Source organism: Pinus tabuliformis, chromosome 5_1 (genome assembly GCF_031772625.1).
Source record: "Pinus tabuliformis cultivar Carrire ecotype Pingquan chromosome 5_1, CPIR1, whole genome shotgun sequence".
NCBI classification, from domain to species: domain Eukaryota; kingdom Viridiplantae; phylum Streptophyta; class Pinopsida; order Pinales; family Pinaceae; genus Pinus; species Pinus tabuliformis.
Window position 1 is genome coordinate 695,216,173 of NC_142305.1, and position 16,713 is coordinate 695,232,885.

Here is a 16,713-nt window from a genome sequence, read left to right on the forward strand (position 1 = left end):
CTAGTATAGCTCTTTGTAGGAGCAGGAGGCAGTGATTGTAACATTCCACTGTCAAAACTAGTGGTTGATCATGGTTGTATTGTATGAATGTAACTTTCACTTCTTAATATAATAGAGCCAACACGTTTCATGCATATGTCATATTGTATTTCAAATATCTTGTTTACTCTAAACGATGTATGTATCTGTTTTCTTACGCATGTGTGTATAGACTCTTTCTGTATATGTATGTATGAATCTTACTGAAATGTGATGTTGGTTTAACCATCACTTTGGATTGCTAGCTTACTTTCCTTCTAGTTTGTGATGCACCTTTGCTCATGTGTTCCCTTCTTAACTTCATGCTTTCATAGGTTTCCAAGGGGCGCACTCACCTCACCCTCTGTGTGTTAGAACTATTCATGCACCTTCTTTGACTTGCTACATATGTCACACCCTTGCTACCAATAGGGACATCTTACTTGCCTTTGCATGCAACCACGGTCAAGGCGATATCATATGACCCACTGTTGGGACTCCTACACCAAACGATCTGAGGTCTAGTTGGGACTTATTACCGGGAAGATCCCCTGACGTGTTGGTGGGTCCAACACCATCAACATTGGCACTAGAAGGAGGGCTAGATGAGAATTTGTGTCCTCTCATCCTGTTTTGAACCTTTGCACATGTATCATGGATTCTATTACACTCATCCCTCCATGATGTCTTTCGCATGCCACACCTCTCAACATCACGAGGGAGTTTTTTGATCTCTTGTCCAAATTCACATATGATGGTGAAGGCAAAGTAGCCTGGCCTGAGTACTTAGAAGACTCTATGCATTCCTTGATGACGTAGATGAGTTCTATGCAGAAGAGGTCAGTTTGCTGCTTTCATACACACTTCGCGAATCCCCACAACGGTGGTGCTGCAACCTGCCTCCTGGCAACATGCACTCACTGGAGTAGTTTTGTGATCTCATTGAATCTACTTTCCATCATTTTGATCTAGAACCTCTTGACCAAAAACTGTTACAACAAAGGAAGGCCCCGTATAAATCGCTTATGGAATTTTGGGAACGCTTCCATGTGTTGTAGTTTCAAGCTCTGAAAAGTCAGATGAAATTTCCATATCTTTGGGATATATTCGAATATTGTCTTCAAAAATCAATCGATCCCAAGAATAAGTTCAAGCCCAAGCCCCGTTCAGCATGCTTCGGTGATGGAGCTGCGCAAAAAAACATACACTATCACTTTCACAAATGGCTGTCTGTTGTCCCCTCATCAAACAACTCCACCACTGCAGAGTGATGTGGGAGAACATGCACACACATATGTTCAACTATCACATCCTCCCGACATTGATTCATCTGATTTTCGCACAAGCTTGGTTGTGAATCCATTGGGTTATCACATGTATTTTGTACCTCAACCTTTGTCTTTGTACTCGAATGATCCTCCGGATGACACTATCTTGTGTTCTTCCATTCTGGACTCTACACTTGTTGTGAACAAGGATCAAGCCATCGACGGAGTTGGTGTTGCACAACCAACATGCGCTGTCATTCATGAAGAGTATGACTGGGAGCTTGAACATCCACCGGCAGCAGAGGACCATCCCTGTCTGTCCGTACCTCCTCTATTTTTTCCTGACATCCTTGATGATCCTGCCATCCCTAATTTTTCATGTGTATCTTCGTCCACGGATGCACCTATTGTTGATCATTCACAGGGCACATCGTATGTCAACCCATCATCTGACAATGGAGAGGACAATTCATTCATTGAACATCCACTTGATTTTTCATCTACTTTTTTCGGAAACGCAGAGGGTGAACATCCTTGATTCTCATCTACCCCTCTGTGTGATTCATAAAATCATGAGGATGCCCACAAACATCCTGAATTTTCTGATCTTGAGTGTTGTGATCTCTCTACTTTTTAATCCGATCACGATATTGACTCAACTGTTGTTAATCTATCTAAGACACTGGTCTACAATGATCTATCCGTTGACGAAGTCGAAACCCCCTAGACTGTCGAGGCACTTTAGCCCAAGATGATGGTTAAGTTAGGCCCTCGCTGTCCTGAGGTTGGTTTCACTTCTGATCAGGAATTTTTTGAAACACCCGAGGCTCCTCATCACTCATTTGTATGCGCTGAAGATCAATCCCACACACAGATTATGCTTCCTCCACTCGAACTTCATGATCCCATCACTAATGCATTGGAGGAATCTTACACAAAAAGCACACTTGTGCAATGTAAGTGGTCTACCTTTCTCATGTTCTCTTGCATGTCATGGTCAAGAGAATGCATACACTTAACATCTGCACACAATGTAGCACAACACCATGGCAAGTCCATAGAGTGCATGTCATGTGCTTTCACTCACTTATGTTCTGTGGACGCTTTTAATCTCGGAGTGTGTTTGTATTCATTGTTATATCTTTCTTGTTTGATGGTTCACACAACTGTCTTGTTCGCGAACTATGCCTTCACCCACATGGGTCTACTAATGCGCCAGTGGCTACATTGGAAGTGTCACTTCACATGAACAGGCCCATGCAACATTAGCTTAGGAGTAGGAGTAGTGTTTGCTTTTGGTTTGATTTCTTGCATGCATGTTTGCTTACTCTCTTTACATGTTTATTTGTGTGCATGCTTGTTTTCTTACTCATTTACTTCTGCTTTCTTCTTCTTCTTCTTTTTTTGGTTTGTTTTCTTGTTTGCATTCGTAGGTTAGTTTCGCATGGACTGTGTGTGACTCTTGAATCAAGCAAGGCAAAGTACAAGATGACTTGTGCAGTTATCAATACTTGGTTATTTGTCATCTTGCCTCTATAAAAGAAATTTTTATCTTCAGTGATACACCAATGGAAAATATGTATTGTTCGAAGTGAGCCTTGGTGAAAACACAACGCTTGTGCGCTAACTAGTGTCACCTACTCTAGTCGGTTGTTTTTGGGTTAACCCTTGTCAGCTCAGTCCAGTAGAGTAAGGTGAGGGGGCAAGCCTTAAAAAACACGTCAGAGGAATATATAAACTACTTATCTGAAGGAAAAACCTCTTCTGATCTCAATAAGTTGAGGTCCCTCTTCTGCCTCTGAAATGAATAGGTGATATGCACAGTTATGAAAAATGAAAAATGAAAAAAATGAAAGTGTGAAAATTTTCAAAAAATGAAAAATAAATAAGGCGAAAGAAGAGAAAGGTATCTTGTGCAGAGAGGTGATGCAAGTAACTCCACCGGGGTACTGACCAGGCTCGTTGGCAGCGGAGTGATGCTTGTGTTCTTGTGTGACTCTGTCGGGGTACTGTCCAGGCCTGATGGCAATGGAGCAACACCAGAGATGAAACTAAAACTTTGACGATCATATGACTTGTGCACCAATATACCCCTCATCCCTAATTGAAACACCTGTGTTGATTTGGCTAGGAATGTGTGTCGACTAACTAAGGGCTTGACAGATGCCACATCTTACAATCAAGAAAGTGTGGAAACCAAGACGAACAAAGAACTGAACAATACTTCTGGAGGTGTTAGACTTTCTTTTCACGAACAAGATCCATTTAGAGAGCTGGAGTTCTACCAGTGTGTCGCCATGTGTTGTAGCAGCTACAAAAACCCTCCAAAATTTTTCCATAGCTTTGTTTTGGAGCCTCCTTACCAACCATCCTCAGCAACATGTCTTGCACTATTAAGCATATAGGTTTCAGTTGTTTCTCAGTGTTTTGTCAGCCTGTGCATGTTAGTTTGCTTCACTCCCCTCACAAGCTATCTTTTCAGACTTAGACCATGTGCTGGCCAAGCAGCTCCCCCAGAAAATTGCACAATTCTGGAGGAGAACCAACCTTCCCTCTAGAAATTACACAAATCAGCTCGCCAGCCTGCTGAGCTCAAGAATTGTGAAAATCAGTTTGTCAGGCGTCCCTTAGAAAATTGCGCAATTCTGGAGGGGAACCAGCCTTCCCTCCAAAAATTGCGTAAATAAGCCTGGCAACTTGCTCGACTCCAAAATTGTGTAGAGTAGTCAGGAAGCCTTCCTTTAGAAAACTGCGCAATCTAACCTAGCACTGCCGCTCAGCCCAAAAATTGCATAATTCTGGGAGGCAGTCACCTTTTGACCCAAAAAATTGTGCAATCCCTTTGGGATAGCTAGCCCAGTCATCCCAGGAACTACGCAAATTTTCTTCCCAGGCTCGCAGACCGATGCATGTGCCTTAAGTTTGACCAGTTCCCTTCGGGACCGAGCAAAATTGATTTGCATGCATGGACTTATTTTCCCAAGGCAGCATGCAAAGGCATCTCTTGATTTAGGGATCTATGTTTAGCAGTTGGAGGTTACATGCAATTCTCATTTTAGAAACCTCCCACCAAGTGTCGCTTTTCTTAGATTTGTGGCATGCGCATTATAACCTCGATTTTATCAAAACTTATGAACCGAACGCTGCAAAGCTCATTCCTCACATCAATCTTGTAGCTTTGACATCCCACATCACATCTAGGATTCGTTGGCACATTCAACTTGATTGTTTCGGGGTAAGCCTGCTTTGCATGTATTACACTATGTTTCTATTACTTTTCTTGTTTAAACTTATGTGAGTGTTGTACGCTTGATTTCGGTGAGCACTTTGTGTCATTTCAATGTATGTTAGCTTGTAAAAGCATTGTTTTAGTTTTCGTTCGCATCTCATTGTTGTCGCATGCATGGCACTATTTTTGCACTGACGGTCGCCGTTATGGAGACTCACTTCACACACATGCATGTTTTCCTATTTTCTGAATCCTGCACGTGCTATTTGCATGCATGATCATTCACTCTTGTTTACACTCAGTATCACCATGCATTCAGACTTCTCATGTTTTCAGTTGCCCGTCGGCGAGTCTGGGCTGCCTTAGCCCAAACCTTGCCTTGCCCAGTTAGCATTGTGCATTTCTGGAAGTGAAGGCTCTACCTTCCCTCTAGAAATTGCACAAGTCTAGCCCAACACTAACCTCTAGGATTTCATTACGCAATTCTGGGAGGCAGTGCCTTGCTGGCCCCAAAAACTGCACAATGGAGTTTGTTGGTTTGCATCTCACTGCTGGATGAAATTATTAATTGCGCAGTTTCAGTCCTTAGCAGGCTACACTAGACTATGCATTACGTAGTTACAACAATTAGTCAGCCTCCTGACAGCTCAAACTGTGCCTTGTGTAGTTTTGGCAGTTAATCTCCCAGCCTCCCTGTGAAAATTGAGTAATATTCATAGACAGTCACACAAGTATGTTGCATGTCAGTCCTCCAGTTTGTTTTGGTTTTCGAATGACAGATTTGTTATCATGAGAGTTTTTATGTCTCCAGGTATCACAGGTGTTCTTCTGCCTCTCAGCAGCACAGGTACAATGGCTTTCAGGAAAGTAGAGGCAAAGACATCGTTCAAAGCACAACTGGGGATGCAGTCGATCAAGTGCTTATGAACTTGCCTATCTATGAATACATCAAGTTGTTCATGGACAAGGATATCAAGATGAAATATCAGTGGCATCATAGCGAGCAACACCACCAATAGCAATAGAAGGTATCACACTTGCATGCGACAAATGCAAGAGGAAGGTTGTTAACAACGCAGAGGCAGAACAAAGTTGCAAGCTCAAGCAGATCCACCTGTGATGAAAGTAGCTTTGGAGATTGAGGCTATGAGGTGATGGCATGACAAGAGGATCACACGAAGGTAGAGGGAGAAACAGAGAAGGAGTTACAGGTGTTGAATCAGCAACTCAAGGAAGATCAGGAGCTGCACAAATGAGAGAAGGAGTTGCAGTAGGAACAAGTACAACAGGAGGCACAACATCCATAGACAGATGCAACTATGCCCATACAGACTATAGACCCATCCAACAGCTAGCATGGAGCAGACAGGGTGAGAAGTGTTATCAATCGTACGCAAGGGTATTCAGGAGCATGGATTTCATTGAGTGCATGATTGCGATCCCACCCATTTGGCACACTCACCCAAGAGAAGAAAAGAAGCAAGTCCGACTGAAGCTGAATATGTATTTCATCAAGTTGATGCGCATGGTCACCAACACACACTTGGAGATCAACACATACACTATGCATTAGTATGTTGTTGGTCTAGCTGCATTCAAGACTGTGATGCACATATTATCAAACGAATTGGAAAGAAGAGCCATATCAGTGTACCTGGATGTAATGGGGGCAAGAGTTCACTTTTAGTGAGATGTCACCATTGAGCGCATAGACACCATCATAGATGACCAAGATTGGCATCAGTTCACCACCAAGAGGTCGTAGTGACCAGGCCCAAGCGACTGTTTACCAAAAACACAGGTTTCCTCAAAGTCGTAAGACCGATCATCGCAAGGATGTCAAAGAGTTGGTCTCACCACAACTATCTAATTGTTAGTGATAGCTTGCATGGCTTTCTCAACCCTATTTTGTCTCACATGGGTACATGTGCATATTGTATGTAACATCTTGCCTAGTGGAAGTTCATGTGTCGATAGTTGAATGTAACAGTCATAGAGTAGTTGAAGAGTCATGAGGGTAGGTGAACAGTCACAAATAGGAATGTCAAGGGTCACCCCACCCTTTGCTATATATAGTACCTCATAACTCACTATAGAGGATTTTGGTCAGCCAAGCTTCTGATAGGAGTATCTTAGAGAAATCTTGGAGAGTATTGTAACGAGCCTTGGCTTCTCCACTGTGCAGAGCTATTATATCTCTTTGGAGGAGCAGGCGATAGTGACTATAACATTCTGCTGTCGGAACTAGTGGTTGGTCATGGTTGTATTATATGTCTGGAACTTTCACTTCTTAATGTAAAAAAGCCAACATGTTTCATGCATATGTCATATTGTATTTCATCTATCTTGTTTACGCTAAACGATATATGTATTTGTTTGCTTACACATGTGTGTATAGACTCTTTCTATATATGTATGTATGAATCTTACTGAAATGTGATGTTGGTTTAACCATCATTTTGGATTGCTAGCTTCTTGCCTTCTAGTTTGTGATGCATCTTTTCTCGTATGTTCCCTTCTTAACTTCGTGCTTTCATAGGTTTCCAAGGGGCGCACTCACCTCACCCTCTGTGTGTTAGAACCATTCATGCACCTTCCTTGATTTGCTACATATGTCACACCCTTGCTACCAACATGGACATCTTACTTGCCTCTATGCACAACCGCAGTCAAGGTGATACCGTACGACCCACTATTGGGACTCTTACACCAAACATTCTGAGGTCTAGTTGGGACTTCTTACCGGGGAGATCCCCTGACATGTTTTCGGGTCCAGCACCGTCAACACTATAATAAAAAAGAAAATAATTCACTACCGTACTAAACAGAGGGACCGATCCATTACATAAGATGTCACACCATCCAAAGCGTATTGCATTTAATCAGATTGCACAAAAAAATATCTATAACAACAACAGTAAAAATATTCACATAACTGAGAAATTTTTATGCAATCTGTCATTCAACCACTTTCACAACACTCCTAAAAACCATCTTTCATTCAACCCACACACATAAAAGGAAGTGCAATCCAAATTGTAACAACAAAGAAAATAATTCACTGCCACACTAAATTGAGGGTCTGTTATAGGACTTAAGATGTCACACCATCCAAATATTACTGCAATTAAGCTTTGTTATTCTGCAGGCTCCTCCATCAGTCTTGCATGGATATAGGGTCACTTCTGACCAATGGTGGAGTAGTTAGGCTCACATGCCTGTCACAAGATTGCACCTACGTCACACCACCCATTTCATCCTTGTGCTTTCGTTAGGTGCCCCTCTAGCACCCCAGGTAACGTAATCCTGTACATCTTTAGCATTTCCAAACAAGGATTTCCAAGATGCATAGTTTGGTGGGCACCACCCTAGCCAATGACATAACTATCAGGATGATCTGTCAACCCACTCATCCTAGCCAATGTCATCCCGCGAATCCTTTTGCGATGCAATCTAACACTTCTGGGCTAGAGGCTCCAAGCCACGTCATCCTCCTTCGCCCAATCATTTGAAGGGAAAGTTGGGTGTGCCAATCATAAGCTTTCACGACAAGAGTTCCGCTTGGATGAAATATAAGGCTAATTGTTTCCCTCTATAAATATAAATATCCACCTCCATCACTACAACACTTGCCTACATTCGACTTCTACCATGGCCAAATGAGAGAGAGCTCTTCATACCCTGCATGCTCTACTTGGTTGCGGTCTCAGTGGTCACCAACTGAACTCGCCTCCTCTTTGCATTTACATCCTTCCATCGATTCCTTCCACCATATCTCGATAACGGTAGTTGTGATAATGTCTAGATTTGCGCTAACACTTTTCCTAGCCTGCTGGGGTTTTCTAAGGAACAAATCAATGCTAATCCTCTTGAGCTTTCACTGGAGTTAATTTTCCCAACTCCGTGGGATTCATGAGCCTCCAAAAGGGACACACAAACATTGTCATTCATATAGGAAATTCCAGCCATGTATGCACTGGTGACCCTTCGGTTGCCCTCTGCTAATATTTCATGGACTTATGAAGGGCATCCAACTCTCCTACCTCCTTCCAAGGTGTCTCTTATGGGTTACAAAAACCATGCAGTTGATGTTACGGTGCTTATGAAGGGTTTTAGGGGCATTCAACTATTAACAAGTATGTTCCCATCATCCCTTCTAGACGAGATACTAGAACTTTGAATGCCCTGACTGCTACCATCCTTTCAGGCAAGGGGCTACCACAAAATATTAGCATCACAGTACCACATCGAGGGTGGCTTCCAACCTATGAAGGTTCAACCACCATACAGTGCAAATCAATTCCTCCCATGAGGACATGCCTTGCTCAATAATGTACGCAAATCTTTTAGAACAATCTGGTCAAGTGAACAATGTAGACCCAACACTAGGGAACTTATCACAGTAGGCTAAGAATCCCCTTATGCAAACTTACATATTATTTGCTTTAATATTGACTAGGGTTAAAACCCTAAACATACACAATGAATGACTTGTAACCAACACTTCAGCACAATGTTTACAAAACTATCAACACAGATTGTCTTCCATGTGACCATTAAACTTTTGATAAAAGAAGAGTGTATGACAATTGTTGACATGAGTTAGCTTAATTCCTTATAGATGCTTTCAATGCTTTTGAACTTCCATAGTATTTTATTTATTTGTATTTTATCAACAACTCAAACAACCATTTCAAGCTAGAAATGCAACACAATTTTTGATAGTCAGAACACATGCCGATATGTATTCTAACATGTCTAATATATGTATGTACTCATTCATATGCTGGTATTTTTATATGAAGATATTCTGGACCCAAAATGGATATTTTTCATACATTTTGATTTAATATTAAGGAATGTATTTGATGATGCATTAGTGGATACTGAGAAAAACAATGATGGCCAACAAAATGAGAGAGAGGGATTAGAGAACATCGAAGAAATTGACATCCATGATGATGCTGAAGATGGTTATGTTCAGGAACAAGAAGACAACAATACATAGTTACATGATGTTACTGAAGAAAACAATATGGATGGTATAGAAAATGATGATCCAAATACATCTAGTAACAATATGGATGGTCTACAGTCAAATTTCAATGATGATGAAGATGATGCAAGTCAAGACGAGGATGATGATAATATTAACTACTTGAAAGATCATATGAACATTGACAATGATACACTGGATGGCATTGTTGTAGACAATGATGTTAATGACCAAGACTTCTAAATTTTCAGAATTATTTGTAATCCATGTTTAAAAAATGATGATTCTTATGGCCTAAACTTTGAAATGCTTCAGTATTATTTATGTCAATACAAATTACCTATTGAAATATCATTTAATTGTTCAAGATATGGTATGAATTGTTTAATGAAAAAAATAGGATTACTTGAATGCTTCTTCCATTCATTTTGTATCAACATATGTTCATGAAGACATAAAAGTTAATAAAATATTAATGCTTGTATCTCACAATGATTTAAATAAGAAACTTTTTTAACTTCATTATTTCTATATTGTTTGCATTTTAATGTTGGTTGACTTGCTCTTACATTTATTTATTGATCCAGGTGGGGTTTAATTTTACAATATTGTCGTGCAAAGTCTATGGCATATGCTAAGGAAGATGATGAATTGTATAAATAATCTCAACCCAAATTCGTTGCACACATACTCTCAACAATTAACAAAGTTGTTACACACTCCACAGATTTAATGCGAAGAGATACCGCAGAATAAGCTACTATGTCATTCAACAACTCTCACAACACTCCCGAAAACTATCACTCATTCAATCTGCACACATAAAAGGAAGTGCAATTGAAATTGTAACAAAAAAGAAAATAATTCATTGCCACACTAAACTGAGGGATTGGTCCAAGACTTAAGCTATCACACCATCCATATATTACTGTAATTATTAAATTACACACAGAATTAACTATAAGAGAAACAATAAAAACAATCACATAACTAAGAAATATTTATGCAATTATGTATTCCCATCTAACTAACTAGTGATCCTTATTAAGATGGAGGGACCTTCCTCCTCAGCAGGGGCTAGTGCACTAAAAATCACACAAACTATTCAGAGGAAATTACTGAACCACGAAGTTAATATTTTCATTAATAAAAGTACCAAGATTATAGAGCTCTGGTTATTCCCCTTTCCAATCCTATTTTCGAATTCTTTGCTCTAGCCCTCGCGGGAAAACAATATTCTCTTTTATAGATCTTAATTACAATGAGAAGATCGTCATGAGAATATTTTCATTCTCATTGGATCTTAAAACAAAACAATATCTTAACAATTACAGAACAATTTCCATGGAAGGGGTAAAACTATAACAATTTCCTTTGATTAAAAATAGAGCTACATAAGATCTCAACCAAATGATTTGGATGCTCCACAAATATCTCCAAGTGATGAGTTATTTCTTTTGACTTTTACGCGCTCCTAGATCCAACATGATTAGTGAAGACAACACATGCTTAATCAACTGCCTATGTAACAACAGCAAGTCCCAGAATATTAATTAATCCTAATCAGTAAAGGAACTGAAATGTAATCTTGTAAAAATAAGATTTTACATACCATCCAAACCTGAAATAACCCATACATTAGTTTTATGATAAAAAGCAGTGTAGGAAAGTATTTCTAATGTCAAATTATAAGTAGAATTGGATTACGAAAGCGACAAGTGAAAAAGGACATACTTAGGTGAATAAGAGTTATTACTGTAAAAATATATGGTCCTATTAGTAAAAAATGGATAAAAGAAATAGGAAAATAAGTAGGAAAAAAATGACAATTCCATGACCCAACATCTCCCCCTAGCTTAAGCTTCTGCATGTCTTCATGCAGACTCATGCCACTGATGCTTGAGATGCTGAGAGTGAAGTTGTGTGAGGTTGTATTTCCCTAAAATTTCTTCACCTATGACCTTGTATCCTCTCGAAATAACCAACTATGGCTCCCAAACTTATCAATGATACTATATGGATATTGATACATATAGGTGGGTAACCAAACAAGAGGGAACTTGAATCTAAGTCCTATCCAACTTGTACCACTCCTCCTAATACAGTGAGCATACTTATGAACTCTAGAAATTGCTTTCTCAAAAATATGATAACAATAGGGGTCTCCCTTCTTCAACTCTTGTCGGAAAAGATCCCATCTCATCTTGCTTCCTTTTAAGGCACCAATTCTCATTCCTTGTATATTTCTCTGGCATCTTCATCAAATTGATTCTCGATGGTCCATCAGTAGTGTCTTAGTGTATGGAGACCACTATATTTTATTGTATTTGTGTGCAACAACTTCAATTTAACCAAGTTATCCTCTAATAAATAGTTCTACCCATTATTCATTAGTTGTTACAGTATCATGGGCAACTTTCTAGCCTTTTTGATTTTGCATAAAAGAAACAAAAGCCTTGAGTTGTACATATCCCACATAGGGTGTCAGATTGAATGATTCATCCCAAAGGAAGCAATATAATGTAGGTACAACTCACACAACAAATGTTGTTATGATAAATTAACACTCTGAAATGTTTCCAAGAAGTCATGTATCTCCCTTGCCTTATATGGTTGTTTTTCCTTCAGGGTTGTTAATTGGAAGAGATAATTTTTTTCTTGCAAATATAAAGGATAAGAAGGAGAAGGAAGCCTAATGCACAATAAACCATTAATGATATCATAAATGAGCTCATTTTCTTGTTGTAACAACTTAACCTCTCCTTGCAGTTCCTTCACCTATTTCATTGCTTGATTCCTCTCCTTTTGAATTTTCACAAATTCTACAATTCTTGATTTTTCAACCCACTCCTTAAGCTTATTGACCATTTCCTCGTGTCTTTTTAGGAAGATGACTTCATTTTTTGGAAAGATCATTAATTTCTCCCATTTCTCTAGTACCCTCATCAAATATTCAAATTTAACGTGGGTTGTTTTAGATGTTGTTTCAACATCCTCCTCCTGATCCCTTTTCTCCTCCTGCTGCTTTATCTTAACTATTGGTTCCTGAGTAACAACAACATCATTGACAGGTTCTTGTTGTACAATAGTATTTTTATTTTTAGTCTGCTCTGTTTCAACTACTGGTTCTTGTGTAACAACTACATCATAAACATGTTCTTGTGGATTAGAAGGTTGTTTTTATTCTTCCTGCTCTGCTTCAACTTTTGGTTCTTTTGTAACAACAACATCATCAACAGGTTCTTGTGGAATAGAAGGTCAAAATTCTTTGTTCATTTCTGCCACTTGTACTCCAATTGAAACAATAATAATATCCTTGATTTTAGCATCCTCAAGGATTTGTTGGAAACCCTTACAAAGTTTTTTTGAGACAGTAGATGATGTCATTTCTATAGCCTCTTCCAGCATATCCAATCCAAGCTCATTCTTAAAATGAATATTTTCTTTAACCAAGGCAAGTAATTTGTTTAACTCCTCATTTTCCTTTCTCATATTTTCAATTTGAATGAGAGGGTCAATTTTCATCTTACCTAGTGAAGTAACAATCTCTTGCTTTTCTACTTACTCTTATGTTACTGGTCCTTCTATCTATTTTTGTTTCTCTAGTTCTTGTTCAGGATCTGGTCTAACAGTCGAGATTTTAGATGTATAAGGGCCTTCTTCTTTATACTTCTCCCACTTTTCTTTATCCCATTTCTCCTCAAGCCCATCAGGTCCACTTGTATCAACAAATTCCCCCTCACTTGTAGCATTACATTTTTTAGTCTCTTCTAGTATAACAACTACTCGCACCCTTTTCCCATGGGTTCTTCCACCAGTTGGCATTTTCACTTTCTTTTTTTGCACTATTACCTTTATTGATACTCCCTTGGTCCCTTTAGGGGTCTTCACTTCTTCAGCTCCAGCTTTAGGCACAGCTATTGTTCCAACAATTTCTTCCTCCAGCACTTCCTCTATAATCGGACACCCACCTCCTCTTTCCTTTGATGACTCACTAGACACCACCAAATGTTCTTTTATTTGCATCTCCTTTCCTTGTGAGGATGAACTAGGGGCCGTTTTAATGGAACTCCACCTCTTAGAGTTCCGTCGACCAGCCATAGGAGGTGTATCATCCCTACTCCGCTTAGAGCCTGTGGTTTCCTTCCTCTTGGAAGATGTAGCATTTTCAACAAAAAAAGTTGTTTTAGCATTGGGTGCTACTTCAATACTTGGTGTTGTTTCAACACTAGGTGTTTCTTTATCACTCTCTTCATGCTACTCATTCACACCAACACAAGGTCTCACTATCAAAGCATTCCATGAGCTCCCTTGTCTCTGTAATGAATGCACAATGATTAATTTAATGAGCACATGGTTAGTGACACAAGTTTCTAGATGTTTTTCCCCTTTCATAGCCTCTTCCACGTGTTGTAATGACTTCAAAAAGTAGTACTGTAAATTAATCAACTGCCTTGTCCTCAAGTGTTCTAGAATTTGAAAGTGATAATTGAAAATAATCCCAAAACGACCCCAAAACGACCATCACAAGTAATTAATTTTTGGATAAAGAGGGCTACATATTCCCAAGGGTAAGGAAGAGATGTTCTATCAAAACCCCTATGCTTGGGCGTGAATTATTCTCCCTCTTGTAAGAATATTACCTTAGCTTCAAGATTGACCACTTTCCTTGAGAACCACCATTCTCTTGTCCTAGGTATCCTTGTTACTTTTGCAATAGCTTCTTCTTTAACACTAATTCTAAAGCCCCTGACCATGGAGTGTTGTTCAAATAAGGCTTGAGAAAATTCTAAAGCAACCAATTCACTAAAACCCTGCAATTTTTCAAAATAACTCAGCCATACAACCCTTCAAAAATTTCCCAATGCTTCTGGATGTTGTAAGAACACAGTGACATAGTTAGGTTCGTGTTTGACTGATGCTTCACCTATAGTTGCTCACAAGAACACTACTCAACAATGCTAGAAACATGTTACATAGCTACTTTAGCGCACATATTCTTGCTCAGGGGAGAATTCCAAGGCGTTGGAATTATCGACGGTTACTCCTCCTTATTACCAATTCAGGACTTTTAAATCAAAAGGAGTTTCTGAATGATTACATTGATCTCTGGATGTAACAACACAAATAATTCAAACAAAAAAGTAATAAATGGTGAAGAAATATTGGTATTAATGGTGATGGTTATATCAGTTTAATTGTAAAAAGTAATGGTGTTAGAACAGTCTAATCTTACAATATTATGGCAGGGTGAGGTATCTATTAATTAGAAGAATAATTGGATTTCCTAGATCTGGTTTGATTAGGAAAGGCATCACCTGCTTAAGAAACTGTCTATGTAACAACAATAGCTCCTGAAACCTTAATTAATCTAAACCAATAAAGGAACTGAAATGTAACGTTGTAACAACAAGCTTCGGCAGACCATCCAAACCTAAAACAACCCAACCATTAACAATTAAACTACCTAATTCATAAGCACCAAATCGCTCAACTCTTGACCCTTAATCCCTTAAACCTTAGCCCATAATCCCTATACCCCAAATCCATAAATCCCTAAATCATCAAAGCTCCTATCTACTTAACCCCCAACACCTCAATTAATTAACTATTTAGGCACATCCAATGCTAAAAAGGGAGCTAACCAAGGAGGTAATTTAGATGCAAAAAAAGGAGCTAAAACTGGTGATATCACTAGCCTTATCCCAGGGAAATTGATGGTGCTATTTACGACGATATTTTCTGATGCTATTTCTGGATCTACTTCTGGCACTATCTATGACACTATTGTTTCCTAATTGAAAGCCTAAATGTTTTGGCCGGCAAAATAAATGCCAAAAATAGTGACATCTCGATAATTAGCATTGATTTTCTAAAACAAATGGAGGAAAATACACTAAAATAGTCCTTGGAAACAAAAAAAGGGAGCTAATCACAGGGATTTTTTGTAGTGTCCATTGGAATAAATGTACAGTGGCAGGAGTCATGAGAAAGGTAACAACAAAGGTAAAGTACACGGTTATGAGGTAATAGATGCCTTGGCTAAATTGCGAACTACTTTTCTCAATGTAGTGCATGCATTGCATGGATAAAGGAAGTTATCTTAACCTTGACCTTATGAACATTGGTAATTATGTGATCATGATTATGCTAATGTCTATATATATATGAATTCCATTTTCTGACAGGGTCATTAGGGATCATTCTTGTGGAAGAATGATTGATTTATGCAGGTGAATGACATGAAAGGTTCTTATTTATGAGGAATCAAGTGGGCAGAGTAGCCCTTGAAGATCTATGAGGTTAGTATCATGTGGATATGATTTTTATATTATGCGCTTATAACTCTGCCTACGCTTATGTTATGGCAGGAAACATTGTAGGTTACATCAGTAGAATGAAACAAGTGTGATCTACGACATGCTAGGACATGCATGAAAAGTGGAAAGAGCCACAAACCCAGGATTTGGGTTGTGGATGCACTCAATAAGGCATGGTAAAGACACTAGAGGCAAGAATTCCTCGTAGAGATAGTGTGGTCTCTAGATGTGCAATACTATTGTTCTGTACATGCCGTACATGTTTTGTTGTGTACATGTGGTATTGTGTCACGTGTATTGTGTAGTTGTTGTATTGTGCCATTTGTATTCATTGTGTTATATTGTGTATACATATATGTGTTGCGTTGTACACCGTGTATGTGTATGTGTTGTGAAGGGGATTGCTTCTCAATATCCCTGGAGGCTGTGGGTTGGGATAGGACCTATGGAGCCCTGTAGCAGCTTGGGTTCCATGGAGGCTATGGGTTGGATCGCTGTAACAACTTGGGTTCCCTAGAGATTGTGAGTTGGAGATCTATAACAACTTGGGTTCCCTAGAGGATTTGGGTTGGAGCCCTATAACAACTTGGGTTCCCTGGAGGCTTTGGATTGATATAGTAGTCCCTAGAGCCCTATACAACTTGGGAAGAGACAAATCTTGAGTTGCTGATATTGAGGGTATAGGCGATATAGTCTCTGGACACCCTTGTTTCTGATATTGAGGGAGGAGGCGACATAGTGTTCAAATTTCCTTGTTTCTTTGGAAGAAGAAGGCACTAGGTGCTTTCCAGGTTAGAAACTGATTTAGTTCGTGCACGTGGTCAAAGATAAGAAAAGGCACTGGTTTCTTTCTAGGTTTGGAAACTGATTCAATGTGTGTAT